Source organism: Drosophila biarmipes, chromosome X (genome assembly GCF_025231255.1).
Source record: "Drosophila biarmipes strain raj3 chromosome X, RU_DBia_V1.1, whole genome shotgun sequence".
In the NCBI taxonomy this organism is placed as follows: Eukaryota; Metazoa; Arthropoda; class Insecta; order Diptera; family Drosophilidae; genus Drosophila; species Drosophila biarmipes.
Genome location: NC_066611.1, coordinates 10,748,737 through 10,775,511, shown reverse-complemented (window position 1 = coordinate 10,775,511; position 26,775 = coordinate 10,748,737). Strand labels below are relative to the sequence as shown.

The window sequence follows — 26,775 nt, the reverse complement described above, 5'->3', positions numbered from 1 at the left end:
TGTAGGTGTTTGCGTCTTTGGTGTAGATTCTGTGAGTGGAGCCCACAGAGGATTTGATTTCAACATTTTCAAGATTTGTAACTTCCTCGATAGCGATAAGAAGTTCGTTCACGTTTGTCACGTCCATAAGAACGATTGGTGGTGGTTTTGGACTACCAGTAGAAGCAGATTTTACCGTAGATGAATCAGTTTTACTTTGTACGTTTGCGTTCTTGTTATGTGCATTGCTGTCTTTAGCCTTAGAAGCGGTGTGAGAACGGTAAGCCGCTGCTGCAGCGCTAGTCGATGGTTCGTCCACACTATTGCAGTCCATCTCATCGTCATCAACTGATAGTGTTTCGAACCTGTTTGCTGACACAGGGTCACTGGGTTCTAAATTTCTAATATCGGCACGTTTTCGTTGACTTATTGGTGAGTTCGATGACCCCTTCCTCTTCTGGCTCTGGATTTTTTGCCATCTGGGTGAATCAGATTCATTGAGGCCCGGTAGAGGGGGGAAGTCTATAGAAGTGCTTAATGCTTTAGGAGGCATAGGCGTTGAGCACATGCCACTGCATATGCTGGGTGATGATGTAGTGTAGGTATATATTGGACTGTGAGTTGTTGTCAGAGTACTGGTGATACAGGCTGCATTACTGCTTGATACTGCTATACCATATGAGTTAAGCTTGCCGCTAGTGGCCAGATTTTTTGCCAGGGTTAACTCTCCTGGAATCACCTCGTCCATGACGGCTTTTTTCAGAGCTTCGCCCAGAAGCATTGTTTCTCTGGTATTTGCCATTTCTCTCGATTTTATGCAAAGTCGAATGTAAGTCAATCACTGCTTTTGTTGCCCCTCTTGTACGGCTGCGCGCAATGTGAGGGGAACAGCGATGCCCTAGCGGGCACAAATGCAGTCTTGTCGCACTACACTTATGTTGTTGTTGTTGTCCCACTGCCGACACTGCGCTAGACAGCGTCCGAATTTTTATGATCTGTGCTATTATTAGCACACGAAGAATAGATAACAAAATAATAACGCGTAAGCACGCACTTTGTTTTTTTTTTTTTTTTTTCCCACGACACAACTTGTCAAAGAGTTGATGGCCTACTGACACCAAAATTACATTTAAAATTGATTTTTAAATACTAAACATTTTCTTTTCTAAAATTTAAAGTTTTTTCCTGGAAAGATATTTATAAATATTAAACTTTTTATAAAGGAAAATAATATTTTTATACTTTAGAAACAGACAAAAATCTAAAACCTTTTCTAATTAATTAAAAAAGTTACAGCAATGGTGTTAGATTTTTTGTTAATTGTTATGAGTTCGATTTTCATAAAAATAAATTTAATTGGAATATTTTAGCTAGATAAAATTCACGTTTCTTAAAGTCTGGGGATTGATCGTCCGCGACCCTTCCTTTAGCGCCAAGACGTGTTGAGTCGTAATGCGCGTTCATTCACAATTTTAATATGCGCGATTTCGTTGATTATGTGCCATTGTCGGCACAAGGACCTTGATGATGGGGCTCCTCTTCCAGGAGCTCCTCCCACAGCTCCTCCTCCTGCGACTCCTCCCCCAACTCCGCTCCCCCAACTCGGCGATGGAGCCGACGACAGGTGGCCAGGGTTGCCAGGGCAATCAAGTAAATTACGGAAATTTACAACTTGCCGGGGTCACATCTCTCGCACTTCCCGCTCCTTATTTATTTTTTTGTTTATTTGTTTGATTGCGTCTCGCAAATTGGCATCGCCCCAGTCATAAAATTTGATGCTAGTGCGTAGGCAATGCGGCAAGTATGGGGTGTTGCTCCTTTTTCAGGGGCGGTAAGTGATGTGGCCGGGAACCCCTTCCAATTTAATGCCACAGCGAAGCCATAAAACTGATGTCCTATTAAATTATTGAGCATAAATTCAAACAACCAGCCACAAAAAACCAAAAAAAAAAAAACAAAATGATGAAATGAGCGAGCGGATAAAGCTGTAAGGCGAATCGGCGAGCGAAAAAAATCGAGTTGAACATATCAAATAAATAATAAATAAATGACAGTCGATAAAAAATGGCATCGTTTGTAGTTGTTCCTCGGTCCTGTGAATGCGAGTGTGTGTGTGACAGGGCGACATCATCATTGAACAGGACATCAGAGGACAACCATAATAGAGCGATTCATTTGCAGATTCCTCCGCCAGCCCCATTTTATTTATTGTACATTCGAAAAAAAAGAAGAAACAATTGGTCAAAAATAAGGCAGCACAAAGAGTAATGAAACGAATCATTGAGGCAAATATTTGAGTGATGTTCAAACGAACAGGCGACTGCCGGCGGAATATTATAAAAATGTTATTACGCTGAAAAATTCCCAAAATACAATGTTACATTTTGTCAGGCGCCAAAAATGGGGATGCCAGAAAAGGCAGAAAAAAGAGTGCCCCGAACCCAAATGAGTTCTGTTCGCAGTTCTTTGTGCAGGACCTGCCCAGGACCAGCCTGACAAATTGAGGCAAAGTGCAGCCGAGCAGTCGCAGGACTGCCAGGACCTCCGCAAACTCCTTTTCCCAGCGCAGAGCAGGCAAACCGAAAAAGATTCATTAATCAAAAAAAACCCCAAAGGAGCCAGCTGGCATAAGCTGGCCAGAAAGGGAAGCGAGAAACCAAGAGGAAGTCACTCAAAGAAGCCGTATTTGAAGGAGCTATAGACGATCTGGCCGGAAGAAAGGTAAATCTATGAATATGCAAAAGGAAAGGCAGCTCATGTATTTATTATAGGTGGGCCGCAAACAGACGCAGGACTCTCTCCTTTGTCAAAAGCGAAATTTAAACAAAAGGCGCCAACAAATTCTATGAAGGCCTTCAATAATTAAGCAGCCAGCAAATGAAAGCAAACTTTCGGCAAGTCATTGCCTCTCTGTGGGGGGTGGGGGTGGAAACGAAGAGGAAAACTATTTCGGTCTAATCTATTTTTCATGGAAATCCCCAACAATTCGTATTGTTCCAGCTATTATTGTTTCACGGTTATTTCGGTTCTGATGGCGCTGAAAAAATCTAAAGTATCTGTATAACTAGTATTTATTATCTCTGAACCAATAAATTGCGGGAAAATATGGCGAATAAATAATTGAAATTCAATTCGCTATCTGTGGGCCATTGAAGCCCACATGAAAATTACGATTTAACTACACCGAAATCATGTCCCCCAGTGCGGTTAAGTTTTTGGCCAAACAAGGCTCGCCGGCCCTTAAATATTTTGCCAGCAAACTCAGTTCACCGCCAGCAGACTCTCATTACGATGGCAAAAAAGTAAACAGAAATTCGAGCAACCTTCGCCGGAGATTCGGAAATTGTGGGCTAATAGAAAAATTTGTCGCAATACCAAAGTTATTGACAAATGCGAAAGCAGGCGGGGCCGGCGAACAGGACTCGTTGGGACGTGAAAACATTGGGAAATTCCACAAATTTAGGTGAACTAAGAAAAAAGAGTTGGCCAAAGGAAGGACGAGGGGAGCCAACTAATTCACATGAGGGGCACAAATTCGTACTTCGAATTTCAATGGCCGGAGAGGGCAGGGGCGTTGTCAATGGGTCGTGGGGACACACTGGCAACTTTGCAGGCAGCCGCAAGCTGGCAACCCTGGCACAGCCCTAAAACCGAAACCTTTAAAACCATTTAACGTAACTTTCAAAACCAGGCTTGCCAAATATGTGTGAGCGTGTCGGTGCGGGGCTGTGTGTGTGTGTGTGGGTGTGTGGGCAAAGTTTTTAAAGTGTCAAAAAGTTTGGGCAACGTCACCCGGCATCATCAACAGCGCCACTTTCGGTGGCCATCGAGAGATATTCGGAGAGGGCGGCAACCCTTTCGCATTTTGCGCCATTTTGCATGTCGCACTTTGCCTTCTGGCCCCTGGTCACACACAGTACACCTGACGTCCCTCCGCCCCCCAAAAACGCTTCCATTGCAGGCCGCAAATAGTTGCGGCCATAACTTTTAAATAGATTTGGAATCTGTTTCGAATTTTCCCTGCCCACCCTTTGTTCGGTGGTTCATTTTTATTTCCCCTTTTTTCCTATATTAAACGGACAGCGGATGGCAAAGTTTACCCTCGCACATGCTCGCCCGTTTGCATTGGCAGCAAAGGAAATGGCCAGAAAATATTTGAGCGCTTTGGCAGGTGACCAGCCCGAATCTGAACTCAATCCGAAAAGGCCCACCTCCCCATCGCTGGTGCAATTATTTCGAAAGCAATTTGCATTCTGCCTTCGAGAGCTGGGCAAAGTTCAACGGAAGCGAGTCGCATGCACACACAGCTCTGTTTACCCCCAAGGTGGGTATGGGGGCTTAGTCAATGATTTTGCGATGGGCTTAGAAGGCTGACAAAAGGCCGTACTTTAGATATGGCCACCGGATTGATCGACGGCGGGCAGGGCAAGCTGGCTTAGCTAGAGAAGCACGAGAACCGGGGCCAGGACTCGACTGTCTAATCCCTATTGCGGTGCAGTAAAAGAAATTAAGGGGAGGGATATAAAATAAATAATAAATATATATATTCATATAAAGAAATCTAAGATTTTGGATAAAAAATGAATGATTTCAAGGCGGTTCTTGGAAATTTTGTTCACCTGTTTTGGTGTCAAGCAAAATCCTTTCTTAGCTAAGGCCTAAACTATCTTTTCCTGGGGCTGTAGCTTTACTAGTTTTGGATTTTTAACTAGTTCCCTAAAATATATTGTTAATTATCTCAATTAATTTTCTATAACTAGTATCTTATTTTATTCTCTCTGACAACACTGAAATATCTATATAAATGGGTTAGATATTTATCCATTCGGCGATTTCAAGAGTAATGAATGGCATTAATTTGATTATCCCCTTTTCCTGATTTTCTAGATGCCGCTATATCAATTATTTAGGAAGCGGCTCCCATTTGCCTGCCCAGTCTAAGTGGCGAGTCCGTTGAATCCACTCCTCCGAAATCGCGGAGGCCACTTTAGTTTGTCTCCGTTGCTGAGACAAAGGAAAAGAGCCAAGGCCTCTTGGTTAGCCAGCGTCTCGGGCTGGGAAAAGCGTGCGGAAAAGTGCGTGAAAAGCGCCATAATTTATGCAACAACTACAACAATAAATCCATTTCGGCGTGGACCAACAAATGGCATGTTAAATGAACTGAAAACAGGACTGCGAGCGGCGAGGGGGAATAGCCAAATGAGATGGTTTTGGGCTGGAAGATACAAGATGGCCCTGGACCGGAAGTGGACGCAATGCAGCACTTCCGGTCGGCCGCTGCCGCCTTGTGGACTTCGGCTCCGCTCCTGATCCTGTGGCTTCGGCATCGTCCTGGCGATGACAGGACCAAAAACACCGCAAAGCCTTAGGCAGACCACCCCACCCCCCACCCACCCCTGGTCCTTTTGTCCGCCCCGTCGACCGCAGATGGGCGGTGAGCGGTCGGTGGGCGTGGCCGCCTTGAGTAAGCAAGCCGGGCCAAAAGTTAAAAAGCAAAGAAAAAATGTATAAAACAATACCAGCCGCCCAGAAAGGTGTGAGGGCGGTGGGGGCGTGTCTGTGACAGCCTTTAATGCCGAAAAATCACGGCCTTAAAACCGAAAAAATAACGAAACTTGGAAAGTTTGGCCCACGAGCAACTAGTTTTGGGAACCAACCAGATGATGCAGGATTTAAGGAGTTCAGTTCGGGATTGGGTGGTTGCTTTGCCACTGAAATCAGAGAGCTAAGTCAGAACAAACCTTTCACACTTGACTATTTTTATGTTTAAGAGCTTTTACATAGATTTCAAATATTTTTTTACAATTTTATTTGTGCAATTTTGAATTTCTTTGTTGACTTTCATATGACATATATTTTAAATACTCCTTTAAATATCTAAATATTTTCCAACCCATTTTCCATCACAAAAGCCTGCCAACTTTATTGCGAGTGCATCGGTGCCGCCTGAACAGTTTTGCAGCTTAGCGGCATGCTAAAAAATTAACTAACTTGGCCGTGTTTGTTTTCGCTTGTGTTTCTGTAACGCTCTTTTCGCCACCGCACCACTGCACCACCACCACTGCTGTAAAATCCCCCTTTGGGGCGCCCCTGGAACCGCTGGTTTGGCGGCACCGCCAATTAGCACACATGGGGCCAAGAGGCTTTGGCTTCAGTTTCGGTTTCGGTTTCGGTTTTCGCTTGTTTCCCTCATATGGCGAATTAAATTTGCATGGCCACAGAAATATTTCAATATAAAGCGGCCAGGTGGGTCAGGTGGGTCAGGTGGGCAGGGGCGGGCTGCGCCGGGTTAAGGGTGGTGGCAAGGGGCCGCAGGGGGCCGCGGGGCTAGTGGAAAGCTGAACGTTGCCCGGCAATGAAATGTTGTTTATATACACTTTTTTAATCTGCTCCCCCGCCCCGCCACCACTGCCCATTCCATTAGCTTTGCCCCTTTTCGGTTTGTGCTCCGTCAGCGGACAAGGCAAAAACATTTCCGCTGGCACAGCACACACGGGTGCACTGCGCGAAAGGGGGAGGATATTTTTAGAAATTTAAGAAAAGCCATTCCCGTTATTATATGGCATATCAGAACAATATAATAATATTTTTTTGTAGGTATTATTGGGGTTGCATTAGATTAAATAAGCAAAAATATATAAAACATATATTACATAAAAATATAAAAATATATATAAAGAAAAGAATTGATTTCATAGTAATATATAAAAAAAATACATAAGTATACAATCTAAATATGATTTACATTTAAAACACTGTATAATTTATAAGTTAATTGATTATCTACATTATAATTTTAAAAACTTAACTCGTAATGAAAGACTTAAGAATATAAGCTTGTTTTTAACAACTTGCTAAATTTTCTAACAATGTATGTTGAAAATAAATGTAATTTGTAATCCAAATAACATTAAGAAAAGTTCTTCCAAGGCCTCCTTTAAATGAATAGCCAAATAAAAATACAAATAAAACTAAGAAAAAATTCCCTCAAGGCTTCATATAAATTGTAATATCTAGTCCGCATTTTTCTCAGTGCACCTCCCCCCACCCACACACACACGCACCGAGTTGGACACCGCTTAACCCTCATCAGGCTTTACACCTTTCGGCGCAGTAGGAAAATTCAAATTTAGTAAATTTTTTATTTTCATTTTCCTTGTTGTTTTTCTATTTCCAGGTGGTGAGGGGTGGGGGGTTTAGACCCAAAAATGTCAGAGGCTTACACGCTTCTATGCAGTTAGCTTGTTTAAGTTGGAGTGGTCGGTGGGCGGTGGGGCGGAGTGGGCGGTGGGGGCGTGGTGGGAGCGAAGCGTTTGTATGAGAAGCTTATAATCAACATAACGGGCATAACAATGGCCATTAAAGTGCTGCGGGGGCGGGAAAATCGGGAAAAGCGGTGGGGAAAAGGAAAACCACTGGAGCAGGTCGAGTCGGCCAGCTGACGACCAACGGCAGCTCATTTTTTATGGCCAGCAGTGGGCGGGGAGAAAGGGAAAACAGCGGGGAGACAGGCGGCATAAATCTGTGCACAATGCGTCTGGCATTTGCTTGATGGCCCCCGCTTCAGTCCCCATATCCTTACAGAGAAAAAATCAGACGAAAATATCATTATAGAAAGGAATTAATAGGAAACAGTACAAGCTAGACTTAGCCTTAAATAAATTGGGTTGTTGCTGATTTTTGCTTAATAATTGAAGACTTTTTAAGAGTATCTTCGGCTTATTCTGTATTTTTTTCGAATTTTTCTGTACCTTTTTCTTTAATAAAAAATACAAGAAATTTTTTTAATGAATTAAACAATATTTAATTAAATTCAAAATCTGCAATAACTATTTTTTGGTACCCTGAATCGTAAGGAATATCTTCCACTTCTCCCAGCGTATCTTTATCCGCGTCTGTATCTGTATCTGTGCGAGTCGCTGATGGCCGAGTCTGCGTGTATATCTTGACCACAATAAAATTTATTTGTATTATTTTGCCCGCGTCGACATCGCTTGTTTTGTGGCTCAAGTGCGAAAGCAACAACACGCAACTAGAAGCAAAAATAAAAATAACAATAAAACAAAAATAAAAACAAAAAAAAACCGCGAGACAAGACAGGGCCAAGACAATGGAGCATAGAGATACAGACGCTTTTGGTGGGGGGGCTACTTTTCGGGGGCCCAAGACAAAAAGAAGCGATTTTCAAATGCACTTCAAAGGAAAAATGTCTGCGACCCGCTTTAGAATGTCATCAACTAATGAGCAGCAGCCCGAAGAGCTGGCGGAGGTTCATTTGGCCATGTGTCCTGTGCCATTTGAGTTAATTAAATTCCTGAACCCAATCCTGTGAGAACGGGCTTAATAGGATTGGCTGTACGTCTAGTTCGGTGAGAACATGCGGCAGCTGCATTGGGGCTTCCAAACTTATTATCTCGCAATTTCAATTTGCACTTCATACCGAAGGCCAAGCGCCTCACAAAGCTGGGATGCGTAAAATTAATAATACGAAGTGAGGGCAATAAAGATTGGTCATGGCGTTTGAAGATTTGTCGTTTGGAAATGCAAATAAGACAGCTCTTTCGCCCACAGAAAGCAAGGATTTCAAATATAAAGGGGGAGATTTTCAGGGAACTCATAAAGCTGGGACCCCTCCGTAGGTTGGGCAGGTTGTATTTGAAATTAAAAAAATATTTTCAAGGGAAATTTGGTATCTTAACTTAAGGTACCAGGTAAATTTAAAATTATATTATTGATGGGGGATTGGAAATGCATTGTTCTAGTTTAAGAATATTAAATAGTTATATATAAGTACACCGATCTAGCTGTAAAGCACCACTTAAGCATTATACATTATATATTCATCAGATGTAAGGTATGTGTATATTTCTTAAACTTTTCCCAGGACCAGCTGGGGAGTGATCCAGATATATATCCCGGCACGAATGCAGCTGCCGCTTGTAAGACAACAGCTACCATTTTTCCTCGTGGCCATATCCCTTGGCTTATTATACAAGGAGCCAACAAACCGTAACTCAGACACCGCTGAGACTGAGGTTTCTCCTTCGGTTCCAACTCCCCGTTTGCCCATTTTCCCTTCAGCTCGCCGGGTTTACTTTGCACGCAACATTTTTCACAGCGAATGCCGTTTTTGGGTGTGTGAGTAATGTGGTAATGCCATCGCAGGAACCAGGAACCAGAAACCAGAAACCATGCCCCTAGCCACAGTCCTGGCCGTTCCAAGTGCCATTGCCGTACAAATACCAACTGCTCGTGTCCTGCGGCCGAGCATTCGCTGGACATGAGGAGTTGGTATTTGGTCAATGCGTCAGTTTTACGGCTCGTAATGCTTGTAATTGATTGTTAATGCCGCACTTAACCCAGACTCCAGCTGAGCTGGCCAAAAGGACAATCGTCCTGCGGCCGGCCATGTGCCTGGGTCGAAGGCAGGAGCACATATTCCCCATCCCAGTCCACTTCCACGCTCTTCCATCGGAGCCGTGTGCGTGGCTTGGCTTATTTATTATTTAAGGGCCGGATTGCGTGTGCAATTGTTGAAATTCCTTTTTAAAAATAACACACAGAAATCAGTTAAGAATAACCAAATGAGGGGCAATAAGCAGGGCTGCTGAGGCAGCAGCACACAAACAGGACCAAGGATCGTTGGGCTTATCGGACGGCTCAGGACCAGGAGCAGAAACAGAATAAAAACCGCAATCTGAGAAGGAGCCTGGACGGCGGCTTCGACAAGGCCTGCATATTTCATCTGAATGCACTGAGAGAAACTGGAGATCCACCTTACATTTCACTGTCTTGATAACAGAAAGAAACAAAACTATAGAACACTCTGAAAGTCTGTTTGATTAAACACCCATTTGTTTCGTTGCATACTTTTAGACACCTAACAATTTGATTTTAAAACACTTAAATATTATTTTAAACAATTTAATTAGATCTGTTCCTGGATTATATTAAATAAAGATGTTAATTAAAAAAAAAAAAAAAAAAAAAAAAACAAGGAATCGCTTGTGGTTTATAAACACTTAAAGCTCTGCCCAAAATTATGCAACAATGGATTCAGCGTACTTTTTTCACTGCATACTTTTGTACACCTTCATAAGTAATTTAAAAATCCGCTTACATTGTTGTAAGTCGATTTCGACATATTGATCAGAGGAATCCTTCACTTAAATTTAAAAGCGTGGCACAGGAGTCTATAAGCTTGTAAGCATAAGGAAAACCAATGTCACTGCATACTTTTGGGCACCTTTATATGTGATTTTAAAACCTGATAATACATTATTGTGTATCGATGTCTTAAGCACTTTTCTCGCTGTGTGAGGACGAGGCTCTCGTGGAGTTCTCCATGTGGCAGCAACAAACGGAAACGTTAATGCCGGCAATATAATAAAGGATAATGCAGCAGGAATTGCAACCCCGCGCCGGCATTCCTTGCTGCACTAAACAGCCCGGCACAACTGAAATGACAATAAACAAAAATGCAGCAGCCACAACTGTTGGGCGGAGAACACGAAAAAAGAAGCGGGGAAGACTGAAAAATGGAAAAGCAGAAAAACAGAAAGTTGGTAAGACCAAGGAGATGGAAAGATGGAAAGGAGCTGGAATGGCAGAGAATGGCAATTTGGAATGGCTAAAATGCTGCTCTCGTTGCTTGGCCTTTTCATTTCTGCGTCTCGTCTCGTTTCGTTTGCGTTTCTCGTTTATTGAATTCGCAGCATGGCAACAATGGCAACAATTTCTGTTGCATACTTTTCGGATCCACTCTCTGGGCCACCCGGCAAACCGCCCCACCGAACCACCCATTTCAGGAAATCCCGGACCAGCGAATTATAACAACAATGTGGCCCATGGCGGGCAACAGATTAGCCCAGGCAAATAACATTATAAACTATGCAAGACGGCAAATAGATAGCTGCGAATTATTAAAATAGCATTGATGTCCATGCCATTTCCAAAGGACTTTGCAGTGGATTGCCAAATGGATTACGAAGAAAACCGGTCAAGGTTCAAGGTCCTTCGATTTGTGCACTTATTTGGACTTATGAAGGACTTCAAAGCCGCAAGCTGTTTACTGCTTGACATTGAATAACTTATAATGCTTTTAAAAGTGGCCAAAAGTATGCAACAACTTTCAGTTTTTCCTTCCTTTATTGTCCTTCCGAAAACGATTCTCCTTTACACTGCATACTTTCAGGCAGCTTTAAGAGTGATTTCAAAATATGAACCACATTATTAGTTTTAATCTAGTGTTTACTTTTGAGAAAGCTTAATGTTTTAAAAGATATGTCCATATCAATCACTTTTGTTGGATTCCCATTTTCTCAATACTTTAAAAACCAAAAAAATAGTTGCCGATAGGATCACAGGCCACCCGGATGCCTAATCCTTTTAGCGGACATTCCACCGTTCAAAACCAGTACGTGTTCCAATGGATGTGGGACAACAATGTCCCTACAGCATTTAGTGGGTTTGTTCTGTGGGCTTTTTGTTGGCTACGGAGCCGGAATCCACAATCCAGCGTCCAGATGACAGGACCATTACTGGGCGGAATGGAAAGATAACCGATTTGCTTTCGTTGCTCTGGTCGCAGCAAAAACAATTACGGCAAATCAGATGACAATGGCCGGGTCTAAAAATACAACCACGGCAAACGAGATAACAACGGGGCAGCTCGACGCTCTCGAACCGTCGTATCTGTGAGATAGATGTGTTTTAAAGTAAGTAACTAGGCGAGGCGAGGCTCCTTGGGCCAACAGCCACCCACATCCCGGAACACCCGAATACTCAAACACCAACGAACGAACACCCATCGAAACAACAATCCCTGGGTGGTGGGCTGGAAAATGGGGGGCGGGGCTGGAGGTGGGTCAGTGCCACCCCCACCAAAGTCGTTGAAATGAAAATGAAGATGAAATAAAATGGAAAGCACAAACAGAGAAAAAACTAAAATTTTCTATGCTGTAAACGAAATTGAAAATGAACAAGCGGAGCGAACACGGACATGGACATGGGAAGCGGACACCGACACAGAGACACGGACAAGGACACGGACACGGATACGGACATGACCGGCACCCGGACGGAGACCCAGACCTGGACCTGCACCTGCACTGGCAAAAAATCAACAGTTCAAAATGTATTCTCGCTAAAGATGTTAATTAAAAAAAAAAAAAAAAAAAATTCTCGCTAGTCACCTTTCCAAAAGTATGCAACAATCTTCCGATGAAAATAAATTGCTGCATACTTTAAGCCACCATTGAAAATAAATTCAAAGCCCTTTAAAAGGTAGCACACTAGAGATATGTATCGAACATACTTATAAAAGGTGTCTCGAAGAACGCCATTTCGACAAAGATGTCATTAATAAAAGAACCCATACGCTGAGTTATTTGAAAGGGATGTAAGATATAGTATACAGGATTTCCAAATATATACTTTTTAGTGCAGTTGTAAATAATTCATTAAATTTAAGTCCCTTAAAACAAGAATGAAACGTTTATCGAACATCCTTTCTCAATAGTGTCTAAAAGTATGCGATGGGGAAAAGAATCACCTTCTTAGGCTCCTTAAAAGTATGCTACACTCATCTTATATACCAAAATTCCAGGCTCAAAATGTTGCCTATTTCTAGACACCTTTCCCGATAAACTCAAAACCCCTCAAACTTCGAGTTTTTAGCAGTGTGGATTCGATGTGGGAGCCCTAACATGGAATGTATGGCTTTGTGTGCACTGCGGAGCGTTGGAGGCGTTGGCAAACAGCGCTGAGTGCCAGGATGTAAGAGTCAATGCGAGTGAGTGAGTGTTGCCAAGTGCATGTGTGTGGGTGTGTGTGTGGAAGGTGACTCAATGGTTTGTGTTTTTTCCGCTTTTCCTTTCTTGTCTTGGGAAACTGCTCTCGTCTTGTAATGAGCCTGGCGAATGGAAAATGGAGAACGCTGATGAGCTGCGTCTTAACTAACCGAAATGGCGCGAAGGGGAGGGGTTTTTCGTGATTGAACAGGTGGGCGTACAGCAGGGGCGGGGCAAAAAAACAGCGGGAGGGGGCGACAGCCCTCACTAGGAATCGCTTAAAAGCAAATTGCGCTGAAAAGCAATCAGCGCATAAGTGCAATACAAATACAAACAAGTTTATTGCTTTTCCCGTTGTCCTCGCGGTCTTTCCGGTCAGGATGTCTTCTAAATGGAGCCGGGGGCGGCGGGCAGGGGGCTGGGGCATCCTGGGGGATTGCATAACGAAATGAGATGCCTGAATGGAAGCAGCGTGTCCAAAGCGTTCGAGGGGCGCACTATTTACTGGCATGATATATGTCGGTTATTAGATCCGATGTGCACCATCTTCGCTCCCGAAGATTTAGCGTGGCAAATTCAAATTTAATGCGGGCAGCTTGGTGGCCAGCAAATTTATGGATTCCACTTGGCTAAAAGCCTGAACGAAGCTGGTGCCCCGAGTAGTGTCAAGAAATGGGCAAGCGCACTGATAGATTGTGCCACGGATGGATGGCCAATGGACAAACAGATGGAGGACACGGAAAGGAATCACAAAACCCATTGGGATTAAAGTATCTCACTATAAAATGATTTTTATTATTATTTAGTAAGCCAAAATGAACCTTTAAAGCCTATAGAATATTGTAAAAAAAAACAAGCACATCCATATTACTCACGATTTTGTTTAATGGTTTTTTGAAGTATATAAGTAAGTTCTTGATGTGCAAGTATCAAGAAGAAGATGTCCTTGGAAAAAATGTATTTTACAATATGGGTTTCCAAATACAAAGCTAATTTTTGGAATGTAAATAAACACTCTTCAAGAAAATGTAAAGGAAACAATCAACCTCTTTCTAAGAAATAAATTTTTCCTAGAACATCTTCTTCTTGATATTGGCCTAACAATTTTTCAAGAACATACACAGTAAGCCCTATAAGCTTTCTGAAATATTTTTTACCTGCTTTTTTGGAAAAACATTTCTCAATACCTTGAATTTTTTAAGCTTGTTTGTATTTTTAAAAATTTGTATCGACTGTATCCATGATTGTACAACGTTTCTACGCATGCAACAGTTTTTTTTCCCAGTGCTAGCCATCATGTAACTTAAATGCATTTGTAATGAGCAATTATTGCGCCAAAGCAGAGCCCCTGACGGAATGTCAAATCCGGTAAACAGTACTCCGTATCCAGTTTCCGTAATCCACCGCCCTAAACCCAGGCAGAGACCATAATCGGGGGCAATCAAATCGCGGATTGCAACGCATAACATAACACATTACGGCGGAGGACGACAAGCCGAAAACAAGGCGGGGAACATGGGAACATTAAGTCCTCATCACTCCGAGGACTCCGGCTCCATGCCGTACATCCGCAGAGCCACATACGGCCATATACGGCTGTCCAAAAACAAACTGTCGACACCTGCCATGAGTGATCACCGCTCGCGGCTCGCATTACAATGCAAATAAGTCGGGGAGGTCGTCCGGGGTCGGAAGGTTGAAAGTTGGAAGTTGGAGGGCTGCTGCCCATATGGCCGCCGGAGTTGGCAACTCGTAACCCACTCGACGGAGCGAAATATATACGGCAAACACATTTAGCCCGTAATGGACTTTTTTTATGGCATTTATAAGCGCGCCAAACAACGTTTCCCTGGGAGACAGACAGATAGACAGACAGACTTGGCTCGCAGTGAGTGGCAAAGGGCACTGTAATGCTGCCGGCGAGTGGCTGGCTCGAAATAAAAGATCGAAATAAATTAAACTAGCATTGAGGGCCTAGGAAATGCGTGCACCTGTATGAAATATTCAAGTACATTCGACCGGGAGCCATCGAGGAAGCACACTTCCGCTGAATATTTCAGCGTTTTTTACTCGCACGGCGACTTTATGCTGGATTTTCTAGGGTTTAAGGGGGTTTGCTTCGACCATTCCAGGTCGTTTCCATTGAATATTTCATCACGAAATATTCCCTTTGCAAAATGTTGCCTTGAGTGGCTTAAGCAATAATTGCCATGCTGTAGTTATTTCTCCTTAAAGACTTAACAATTTCCTGTTCTGCTCAGGAACAGGGCTATCTCCGAGCACAACTTCACTTGTATCCCTGTCTACTTCAAATTCACATTACTATTCCATTTCCGGGAGTAGACGTACCCCGCAGTCAATAGCTCTCTATGGCCAGGTTTTCACCAAGGTTCCGGTTCTTGTTTCTGTTTATGCTCACACAGCAAGAAAAAACACAGCAATGTCAGCTAGAAAAGGGTTTTTTAAGAGAAATAATATATAGTAAATGATGATGAACAGAGCAGAGTTAATCCTGGTTATATTTAAAACCAAGAAAATAACATCTATGGTATCAAAATGATTATACTGGCAAGGCCTTGAATATTTAAATTATAGATCTTACTCCAAAATATATTTTAAGTGTGTAAGTAAAATAATACAACTATAACATTTTGTCACCATATATACATTAATTTATTACTTAGGTTTTCCCCTTCCATTGCTGTAGCTACCCAAATCTGTTGCTATTAGCCCCCCCTTTTTTCTCCGCGTGCACCTCCTTTCGTGGTGGATCCAATAAAATGTGCGAAAAAGTTGATGCGCGGCTCGCGATTGCCATTTATTTTTATTGCCGCACTTACCTGCTACTTAGCGCCGCCCGCCCCTTTTCGAGAGTACGTGGGCGTGGCCGCGGCGACACAGAAAAGTTTTGAGTTTGAGTTTGAGTTTTGACTTTTGCCTTCTATGTAGTAGAATGTATGTATATGTATTTGGTGGGCGGGCAAGTGTGCGACTGGCACTTTAATCAGCAATGCCAGCTGCTCCTCTGCCGATTTTCCGGCTTTTCCTGCGGGAGAGAGGCGGGCAGGTGCCGCCGGTTGGCCAAGAAACCAGGAGCCAGCAGAGAGCAGGAAAATGCGAGTGCCAAAAGGAAATTCGCACATAACACTTCCCAAAGGCCATAAAGTCGCGCATATTTATAAGCCGCGTCTGTCTTTCGATTTCCATCTAGGAGCGCTGCTTTATGCCAGCTTTTTATGGCCAGTATATGGGTATATCGATGGGACTGGCGCTGGGAGTGGGCGTGGGACTGGGACCAACCAAAAAGTACCACCCCCAAGCCGTTGGCACTCCATAAGACAACCGCCCCCCTTGAGTTGACATCTTGCAACCTTTGGCGATAGCCAAACGTATCTTTCGAATACATCCGTCAGCTGCCTCGCATTTGTTTCGCATTTTGCGTTTTATTGCGCAAAATTGAAGGCGTACTTTATGGCCGACTGGATTTTTTTGCATAAACACAATTTATGCATATACAATATACACACGAAAAAGAACCAGAAAAATTGGCAAAAGACGTGACAAACTCTACGGCGAAATAAAAAAAAAATCGGAACCGAAGGGAAATTGGGAATGCAGAGACCGGGCGGAGAGCAAAAGTTTTTAATTTGCTTAGACGCGACCAAAAGTCTGCTGGAAGGCCTGCTCCCCAGAGAACCGAGCAGGAGCTATGGCCATATCTGTATCTATGGGCCATATACTTGTAGCCGTAGCCTTTGCAGCTTAAACCAGATTAAATTATCGCATTTTTCTTTATATATTTTTATTTTGTCCTGCTGCCGCTGCTGATTCTGCTCCCTGTGCCATCCTTGATTCGATTTTTGCTCACCAAAAAGAGAGCAAAATGCGAAAAATAAAAAGAAAATGAAACCAAATCCGTAGGCAGGCGAGAAAAGTTCGAATAAATTGAGTGAAAGTTCGCATTCGCCTTAAACATTTTGCCTTCATCTTTCTTTTTTTCAGGCGACGGCACATGGAATCAACTTGAAATTTTCTGCTGCTCCCCATTGGCTCAGGTGCGAATGGCTTTCATTTTCCTTTATTTTTGAGGTTCGGAAAAATTCCTGAAATAAGTTTTCCACACAGGCAGCTTCGGAAAGAAATATGAAGCATATTTACTAGTGTCGATGGAAATTTGTTTGCCTGCCAGTTCGTAGATCGCAGATCAAACTTTGCTTGAATTTTTCATTTTCCGGCACTCAAGAAGTTTGCTACATTAGCTGCTTAATTTTGAAAGCAAAATTTAATTTCGATGGCTATTTTTTGTTCTTTAATCCGTCTGCCAAAAACATTTTACTATTTTTAACAAACTTTATTCCAGGACATAAGTTAATTCAAATATTACAAGTATTAGAAAATGTCTGTTTACTTTATTATTGGACTTTATTTTATGCACTTTAAGCCACTAAAGTTTATTGAAGATTAAGTTTATTTATAAAAATTCATTTTTAAATACCAAACCAAAGTGATATTATAGGTTGTCAAAGAATAAACTTTAAGGCACATTTTTATGTCATAAATTCCCGATTCTTGATTTAAATATTCCTCAATGTTTTCTGTTTGCTATTTCCAAACTTTAAGAATTTTAATATTTTTAAGGAGTGAAAAAATAATCTATTGAAGATAAAGTTTACTTGTAAAAAATCATTTATAAATACCAAACCAAAGTGATAGGTTGTCAAAGAACAAACTTTAAGGCACATTTAGTGTCATAAATTCCCGTTTCTTGATTTAAAAATTCCACAATGTTTTCTATTTGTCATTTCCAAACTTTAGGAATTTTAGGATTTTTAAAGAGTGTTTAAAATAATTTAATGGGTAACTGGCACTTATTTCTTCCACCTTCCAGCCACCTTTTTAAATAAATTTCCCCTTCAATTGGGTTAGGCTTGGCAGCAACAGCCCGAGGACTTGAAAGGGCTCATCTCCACACACAAACACACACACACACACACACACACACACACATAGCCGCGCAAGCACACACACACCAGCACACGAAAAGGACACTTACGTTTTGAGTTATTGGGGCAGGCCCAAAAAAGTATGCTAAGCTTTTCTCGCCCTCGCCGTGCAGCTGCAACCACGAACTGCAGACTGCAATCAACTGGAATTCACTGCTCCGCCAGCCGTCTCACTTTTCATTGTTTACGTTTCACTTGTGAATACCCGCTGCAGCTTCTTTGTTTTCGTGTTTTTGTTGTCAATTGAGGAGAACCCCCAAAAAAAAAATATTTGTAACGAACAACGACAACAGCACTCTTTTCACACACTCAACCGAAAAAACAACAAACAAACAACAGATGCAATTGGCGGCGGCACGCGTTTTTCCGACGCGACGCGCTTGCGATTTCACGGGTGGCGGGCGGCTGTTTTCGAGGGGGGTCTAGGGGGGGCGGGAGGCGGTACGGGACGAGCCAGCCACAATTGCAAGGGGCGATCGCGATCGCGACCGTCGAGTCGCCTTTGCAGCGCCTTAGCTTCGAGACTCGGGATTTGGCGTTTTGGTGATTTGGAGTTTGGAAAACTTCAGTTTCGAGTTCGAGTTTGAGTTTGGGGCGATTGCGATCCGAATCGAATCGGAATCGAGTCAAATCCAGTGATTATCCCTCCTCAGGCGCGTGGCACAAACCGCTGCGTTCGATAACCTAAACGAAACTGAATCGCCGAGCACTCGAGGCTCGGCCGCTCGGCTGCTCGAAACTCGGCCAACCGTTCGTGGCGCCTCGTGTCGGCCGCTCGGCCCTCAGGTTCCACACGCACACACTCGCCTCCTCGCAGCACACCCGAGGTGGCTGTGTGTGTGCGTGCCCTCGGCTCGCTGCCCCACTTCCGGTTCCCGCTCCGGCCAACTTAACCCCACTTCGTGTGTGGCACTTCCGGTCGGTGCGCAGGCGCGAACTGGCCCCTGTGGATCGCGTGTGTGGATGGCGTGTGCACGGGAGATGAGCAGCCTTTCGATAAACGCCGGCGGCGGAAAGGGTCAAACCACCCCCGAAGACCTGAAAATATGGTTTTGGTTAAGGATTAGCAAAAAAAATAGAGGCGGTCTCCGGAGTCTAAGCGTTTGAATATTTTTTGTCATTTTTAAACAGCTAAAATCAATATTATTTCATATGAATTCATTTTTCTCACCCTAAAAACCACTATTTTGGATAATTTTTTTTAATTAAAAGGAAGAGTGTCATACCATGTTCAGCTCGTTGCTTAATTTCCTATCCCAGGAAATTTATATTTGTTGCAAATTTTAATAACTATTTTTTTACTAAATTCTGAACAGTATTTGTTCGCAGAAAAGTAATATATTAAAAGTCCAAATAAAGAATGTCATACATCGTTGAGCTTGTTGCTTAATTTCCAATCTATTGGTATTCAAACCTGAAAAGTTTTAAATTTTTTTACAAAATATGCGAAAATTTGTCAAAAAATAAATTTTCCCTTAACTGATTGGGATAGTTAGCACATTAAGCAAGCTGCTCAAAACAGTCGGTCTTTTGGCTCTACGACTCGATTTGGCTAAACTACGATTAAAAAACCGGAAGGAAAAATCGTATTTTTGACCAAAATCTGTATATCGTATCTCAAGCCCATTTTTCCACATAAATATTCCGTTTTTTGGCAGCAAAAATGAAAATAATTGTCAGAATGAGGAATGTCATACCTCGTTGAGCTCGTCGCTTAATTTCCAATCTATTGGCATTCAAACCTGAAAAGTTTTAAATTTTTAAAATTTTTGCAAAAAATCATGATGCACCCCCTTACAAAATATCCGAAAATTTGTCAAAAAATAAATTTTCCCTTAACTGATTGGGATAGTTAGCACATTGAGCAAGCTGATCAACACAGTCGGTCTTTTGGCTCTACGACTTGATTTGGCCAAGCTACGGTTGAAAAACCGGAAGGAAAAATCGTATTTTTGACCAAAATCTGAATATCCTCTCAAGCCCATTTTGCCCAATAATTATTCAGTTTTTAGGCTGCAGAAATGAAAATAATTGTCAGAATGAGAAATGTCATACCTCGTTGAGCTCGTCGCTTAATTTCCAATCTATTGGCATTCAAACCTGAAAAGTTTTAAATTTTTAAAATTTTTGCAAAAAATCATGATGCACCCCCTTACAAAATATCCGAAAATTTGTCAAAAAATAAATTTTCCCTTAAATGATTGGGATTGCTAGCACATTAAACAAGCTGCTCAAAACAGTCGATCTTTTAGCTCTACGACTTGATTTGGCCAAGCTACGGTTGAAAAACCGGAAGGAAAAATCGTATTTTTGACCAAAATCTGAATATCCTCTCAAGCCCATTTTGCCCAATAATTATTCAGTTTTTAGGCTGCAGAAATGAAAATAATTGTCAGAATGAGAAATGTCATACCTCGTTGAGCTCGTCGCTTAATTTCCAATCTATTGGCATTCAAACCTGAAAAGTTTTAAATTTTTAAAATTTTTGCAAAAAATCATGATGCACCCCCTTACAAAATATCCGAAAATTTGTCAAAAAATAAATTTTCCCTTAAATGATTGGGATTGCTAGCACATTAAACAAGCTGCTCAAAACAGTCGGTCTTTTGGCTGTAAACCTTGATTTGACAAAACTACGATTAAAAAACCGAAAAGAAAATTCGTATTTTTGACAAAAATCTGAATATTGTATTAAAAATAATAAATTTGATCCTAAAATAAATTTTCCCTAAAGTTATGGGGATCATTAGCATATTAAACAAGCTATTCAGTACAGTCGGTCTTTTATCTCTATGCCTTGATTTGACAAAACTACTACTAAAGGGCAGAGAAAGCTAGTTGTTTAATTTCCAATCTATTGGCATTTAAACCCGGAAATTTTTATTTTTGCAAATAAAACTTTGGGTTTGATAACGTAGGTTCTTATTCAGGTTCGCCCACTCGTTATCGAAGGGGCGGGGCACCACTGGCGGGTCCTGAGTGGACTCCGTTTGGGAGCTGCAGCTCGGGCGGCGCCTCCGAGGACAGTCGTGGCCGAGAGGCTGGCAGCGCTGCCTCTGCAGGCGAGGCACGAAGAGTCCTGCGAGAAGTCCTTCTGCTGCTGCTTTTGCTGCTTGTGCTGCGTGCTGCATGTTGCATGTGCGCCTGCCACCGATGCTGGCGAGCGGGCAAGTTCAAGGGAATTTCGCGCGACAAATAAATTACACACGCACCGCCAGCTAGTGCAATGCAAATTAAGATGGCAGCCGCAGATTCAGCTGGCATTCGCTCAACTTCAACTCCAGATACTCGAGCCATTCGAACTCGGCCAGTATGTCACCCGCCCCCAGGATTCCCTTTCGTCCGCCTCCTTTGAACAGAGAAACCAACCGAATGAGCCCACTTTATCATCACTTATTGTTAAGTCCTCTTCAGAACTTGTAACCTTATTTGTGTTTTGAAATTACTAGTTCTTCAACGTTTTAATATATTAATATGAACTTTATTTTTAAATTTAATAGCATTTATGTAACTCAAAAGTGAGGTTCACGTTGGTTTGGTATATTATTTATTTTAATGGAGTTAATATAATATTTTCTATATTTTCTTGTTAAGAAACAAAAATTCTTTTTTTGAGTCTATGGTACAGAGGCTTTCTGGTATATACCAAATCCTTTTTCACATGGTCTTAAAAATTTGGTATTTTGGCAAGATGGATAATTGATGGTTTAATGTTTGTTAGCAATAATAAGTGATAAATATATACCGTATACCATGATAAATTTGTACCATGTTTATAAATATATACCATAATTTCTGGTATATACCCAATTTATTTTTAAATTATTCAAAAGTCGAGGTAAAGTAGCAATTATTAGGACTATACTTGACTAGAAGAATTCCAAGTTTATTTCAAATCTTTTAGTAGTAGTTCCCCCTGTTTCTTCCCAGTGCACCGCTTTCAGGTGGTTTTCCCTGCGCGTTGCACTTTGCTGGCTTTGCTTTACTTTTGCTCTGACTTGCCACTCGGATTCCGATTCCTTGGCTGCTGCTGGTGGCGTGGGAAAATCTCTTATGGCTGCTCACTTGAACGGTTTTCCCCGTTGTCGTTGTTGCTGCTTGTGCTGATGTTTTTTGACTGGTTTTCCCTGGCTTTTCCCTATTTTCGCTGGCAGCTCTAAGCCCTTTGCACTCACTTCGCTCGGTTTGCGCATCGTCGAGCAGCATCAAGTTGATTTTCGACCACCCACTCAGCCCCGCCGAAAGTTGTCATTAAAAAATTGCACTCAGCGAGCGAAAAGGCGCTGCAACTCTGTTGCATGCAGGTGGGCGAAAGGTGGGCAAAAGTTGCGAGCAGGGGGCATAAAAAAAAAAAAACATCAAGGCTGCCTTGGAGAAAACTTTCTGCATTTATGCGAAATGCCGCAGCAGGCTGCAATGAATTCGCCCGCCTTCTGGCCACAAAAGTCCTCTGTCTTGGGGGCTTAAACCCACTTTTCCCGCGCTCCCCGCGAAACCGACAGTCGAATCGCAACAGTCCCCTCTATGAGCCATTAAGGCCTCATTTAAATCAAGAGCAGTCTGCTAAGCGCCCGCCATCAGGTTTATTATGTAGTTTCGCCTTCGACAACCACGCATCGCCCTTCCCCTCGCCCCACAGCATTTATATGTGTATTTATTTTTTATATTCGCATCCCTATATATTATTGCGCCCTTCCACCACGCACAGGCACACATGTCCATGAACTTTTGTATCCCCTGTGGAATCCGTTCTTCAATAAGCAAAATACTTGTATTTCGAGGCTTTCACAAAAATGAAAACATTAATTTTAAAATATCCGAATGTATGGGCCGCAGCACTTGCCCCTGAACTTTTGCATCCCCATGGAGTCTGTTGTTCAATAAGTAAAATTACTATGCATGCCAAGGAAGGTGAAGGCAGTAAATCTGGCAAAGGGAAGGTATCGATTTTTATATATATTTGAGGAAAAATCTATTTCTTGAATTCTTAATTAAACTAGTTACTTAGACCTTTAACATTCTATGACACTTTATTTATTTATACATTTAAATATTCAATGATATCCATATCCTTGTTCAAAAAAATATTGTTTAATTTTTGATACAGGTCTTCCTTAGCTTAATAATGCACTTGAGAGATAGAAAATTGCATTAAATATATTTTCTGCCTGACTTTTTAGTTAAAGTTTTCTAAAATAATACAATAGGTATCTTTGGGCCTTTGCCGGGGGCAGGAAAGAACATCTAATACGGTTAAATTGTCTATCAATTTTAGATGTGAAATCAAGATAGTTGCACCATCAAATCGCGATGAAGTCGACTCCACCTGCGGGTTAAGTGTATCCCCGGATCGCCGCCACTGCCTTTTGCTGCCCTCGCTGGGTCCTCGTTGGTCCTTTTGTGCCGTGGCTGGTTGTTGCTTATCCTGCCGCCATTGTCCTGGCCGCCTCCATTGTCTTAGTGCAACAGCCACGAAATGCAACTACGACGAGGACGACGAGGCCGAGACGAAGACGTGGCATTGTCAGTGCCGACGCTCACCTGAACGCCTCCTGCCGCCCCCTGAAGGTGCTTTGCGCCACGACTCCCCGGGATTCCCCGCGATTCCCGATCCTGGCGTCCCTAGTCCCTCATCTGCAACATCTTCGTTTCGTCTCACTGCCGGTTTGTTTCACACACGCAGCCAAATTCTGCACAGAAGTTGGCAAAAACAAGCTGTTATTAGTTAAATTGATGAAAATTAGGAAACCTAATTCCAGCCTGTAAAAAAGAGGGTATTGCAATTTTATTTTAAGATCAGCAAATTCTTTAGATCCTATTTATGAATAATATAAGACAACTGAATACAACATGTAAAAAAGAGGTTATTGTAATGTAAAGTAATTAATGTAATGTAAGCCGCGAATTCTTTAGAAAAGTAGCACCTGACATGTCCAGAAAGTGTATTTGAATACAACATTTTTATTTTAAGATCAGCAAATTCTTTAGATCCTATTTATAAATAATATAAGACAACTGAATAAAACATGTAAAAAGGAGGTTATTGTAATGTAAGGTAATTAATGTAATGTAAGCCGCGAATTCTTTAGAAAAGACCGAATGTTTACTTTAATAAAATTGTTGTTTTAAAATTCGCGAATTTTGTAGATTCTAATTATCAATAATGTAAGGCAACTTTAAAAAATATATACCATTTTACTAAAATCATTTATAGGACCTTTCTTGTAATGGAAGGTTACACTAGGCACAAAAACAAAATGTAAAATAAAAATGTAAAATAAGCTGAGAGATTTGTTAAGAAAGTGTACAATTTATAATATGTAAAGGAATATTTAAATAGAATGATTTATAGTGGTTCTATTTATTTTTAAGCATTATGTTAAGAAATAATGATTAGGAAAATATGTAGCTTACCACTTTAAACTATCACTCCACAATTTCAAAAAGACCCTTTATTTTTAAAAGATCCTTTATTTTTAAGGATTTCTTTGGTTTTAAAGTAAAATGTAATCATAATAAATTGGATTTTAACAAAAGCTAAGTTTCCCTAAGTTTGTAAAACTAAGATTTCACCTTATCCTTTAATGATATTCCATACTGGATCATATCCATAATATTTTCGCCCAGTGTAGCTGCCAAAAGACGGAGCTGCCTGCTCGCCATGCTGCCTTTCAACTTAAGTGAAATAAAATACAATTTATTTGTATATTGTTTTGCTGTTGACAATTGCGCGACTGCAGAGCGCAACTTCTTCGCGGGGCAAAAGGGGTGGCGATGGTGGGCGTGGGGTGGCTCGTGGTAGGTGGCTCAAAAGTGGGTGGTGCTAATGGGCGGCGGGTGGGCGTTTGGCTGGCTGGGCGGGTGCGTGCGGCATGTGCCTCATTAGTGCTACATTTTCGGGCGGGCGTCCATTGTCTTGGATTGCCTCCCAAGTGGCAACTGGACGACGTGACGATGCGCACATTTAATTGCGTTTTGGGTTTGATTAAACAGCAGCAGTGGCAACATTCGCAGCTTAAAAAGTGGGCCAAGATTGCCTTGCATTGTCTAAAAATGTCCTATGTAGGGCCCATCATTATGGCGAATAAAGCAGGCAGTATTCTAAAGATAATACCTCTCAACAATTCGTATGCGTAAAATGCAAATGAAAAGAGTGCGGAATTTGCAAAAAAAATTTTAAAAAAAATGATGCTGTTGGAATACTAAAAGGCTTACTTACTACTCACCGAATACTGTTGGCAATTTCGATGTAAACGTGACATTTTACCAGTTGAATGGCTCTGCCTTTAATCCGATCGGATAATCTGCAACTCTATAAAAAGTTATATCTGAAGTGCTGAAAATAAAGAAATAACGAATTTTACAGCTTATTTTTGTGAAAACCGAAAAGCTTATTTAGAAAATGTTCAGAGCATGCAATAAAATAGGTCATAGAAATACAGCTGAAATCCTTGTATCAACAAAGGTTACACGGAAGATGAAACAGACATTTTAGTTTGAATCAAATAAATGTTTGGCGATAATCAAGAAATTCAAAAATGTATGGAAAATGAAAATGATTCTAGTGCTGGCTTAAATAAAAAAACAATCATATAATTAATATGGGTATTAACCATTTGGTTTCTTTACTTTAACTACAAATTAATATATATACAGATAAATAAAGTGTTATGGCACTTATTTAGGTATTTTTCCGGTGGGTTTTCTACACTTAAAAAAATGCTTAGGCCCATTGACTAACAATGATGATTTATCCGCCACTCAGAAGTCCCAATTAGGCTGGCCAGCTATTGTGCTTCCTTTCTTCACAAAAGTTGGCAGCGCCTGCAAATTTGTGGAAATAATCCGCATTCTTCGGTCGATGGTAATCGATCACTGCAAATGGCATGGAAAATGCCTAGGTCCGAAGGCAAATTAAATTTTAAAGGCAGCACAATGGCGACTTCCGAGGCAATTCGACTATTACCCCAACCAATGAGTTTCTGATAGCCGAACACACGGAACACGGAACATCAGTAGTCTGACCAAGATCCATCGGTTTAGGTGGAGCGAGGAACAATGCAATTGCAGTGTGTGGAAAGCAACAAAAGGACTTCGGCACCAAGTTAATTAAGCAGAAGACAAATGAGAATGAAGTGCACAAATGCCGAGCATCGGCAGAGGCTATTACAATTAATATCCATCACACTGGGGCATACGCGTGGTGTTAACACCCGCTTCTATTCAGTCGATTTATGCCACAACAAGGGGAAAACAATCGTCTGCCATCACTTTGCCACCCCATCTGTCCGTAAATCCATTCCATCACATATAGTATTCACACATCTATCATCGTCAGAGTCGCCTTCATCATCGATGTATGGTGCATAATATTCGGTCCATCCACTACTTATTATAAAATAATCAAAATTCGACAAATTCTCGCATTGTTTGTTGTGTCCCATTATTATTACGTGCCAAAAGCAGCGAGGGCCGACCTCAACCACCCGGAAAGTATGGGCGAAAATCCATTGAACGCGTGTCGACGACCACGCGGCGTATACGCGATGTTGCCTGCCTATTTGAATGCATCTCTAATGCGTTATGCAAAACTGTCCATTGTGGCCCCCCTGGCCCATTGTTATTGTTGCTGCCGCTGGGTTGCAACAGACAACAGACAACAGCGGACGGAACGGACAGAACGGACAAAACAGGGAGAGGCCAGACAAAACAGGGACATCAGATACACGAACACGTATGCCCACCTGAAAGCACGCGGGCATAGGCGAGCAAACAAAGAAATATGGTCGTCGTGTAGCAGGAACGAAAGTATACAGGATACTGGGTACACTGGTAGATCCAGTTTGGGCCATCAAAAGCTGATTCTTGGAGCCACGGACTTTGTGACACTATGAAATCGAAAGAGGATTGGGTCACCTATCTAAAAGTCTAAGAAAAATTAGCATTTAAATAAACTTTATTTAAATGCAGATTGTTAGAGAATTGAATTACTAATTTTTAGA

General features: G+C 41.8%; 1 protein-coding gene across 4 annotated transcripts in view; it reads right to left on the bottom strand.

Annotated features, from left to right (window-relative positions):
* Nucleotides 1-18,440, bottom strand: part of LOC108025875 (zwei Ig domain protein zig-8) — a 163,749-nt gene extending 145,309 nt beyond the window's left edge. For all 4 annotated transcript variants that reach the window (XM_050887230.1, XM_050887240.1, XM_050887235.1 and 1 more), the window contains exon 1: nt 17,824-18,440. The gene's annotated coding sequence lies outside the window, so the exon portion shown is untranslated. The remainder of the gene's footprint in view (nt 1-17,823) is intronic.
* Between the last annotated feature and the right edge of the window lie 8,335 nt (nt 18,441-26,775).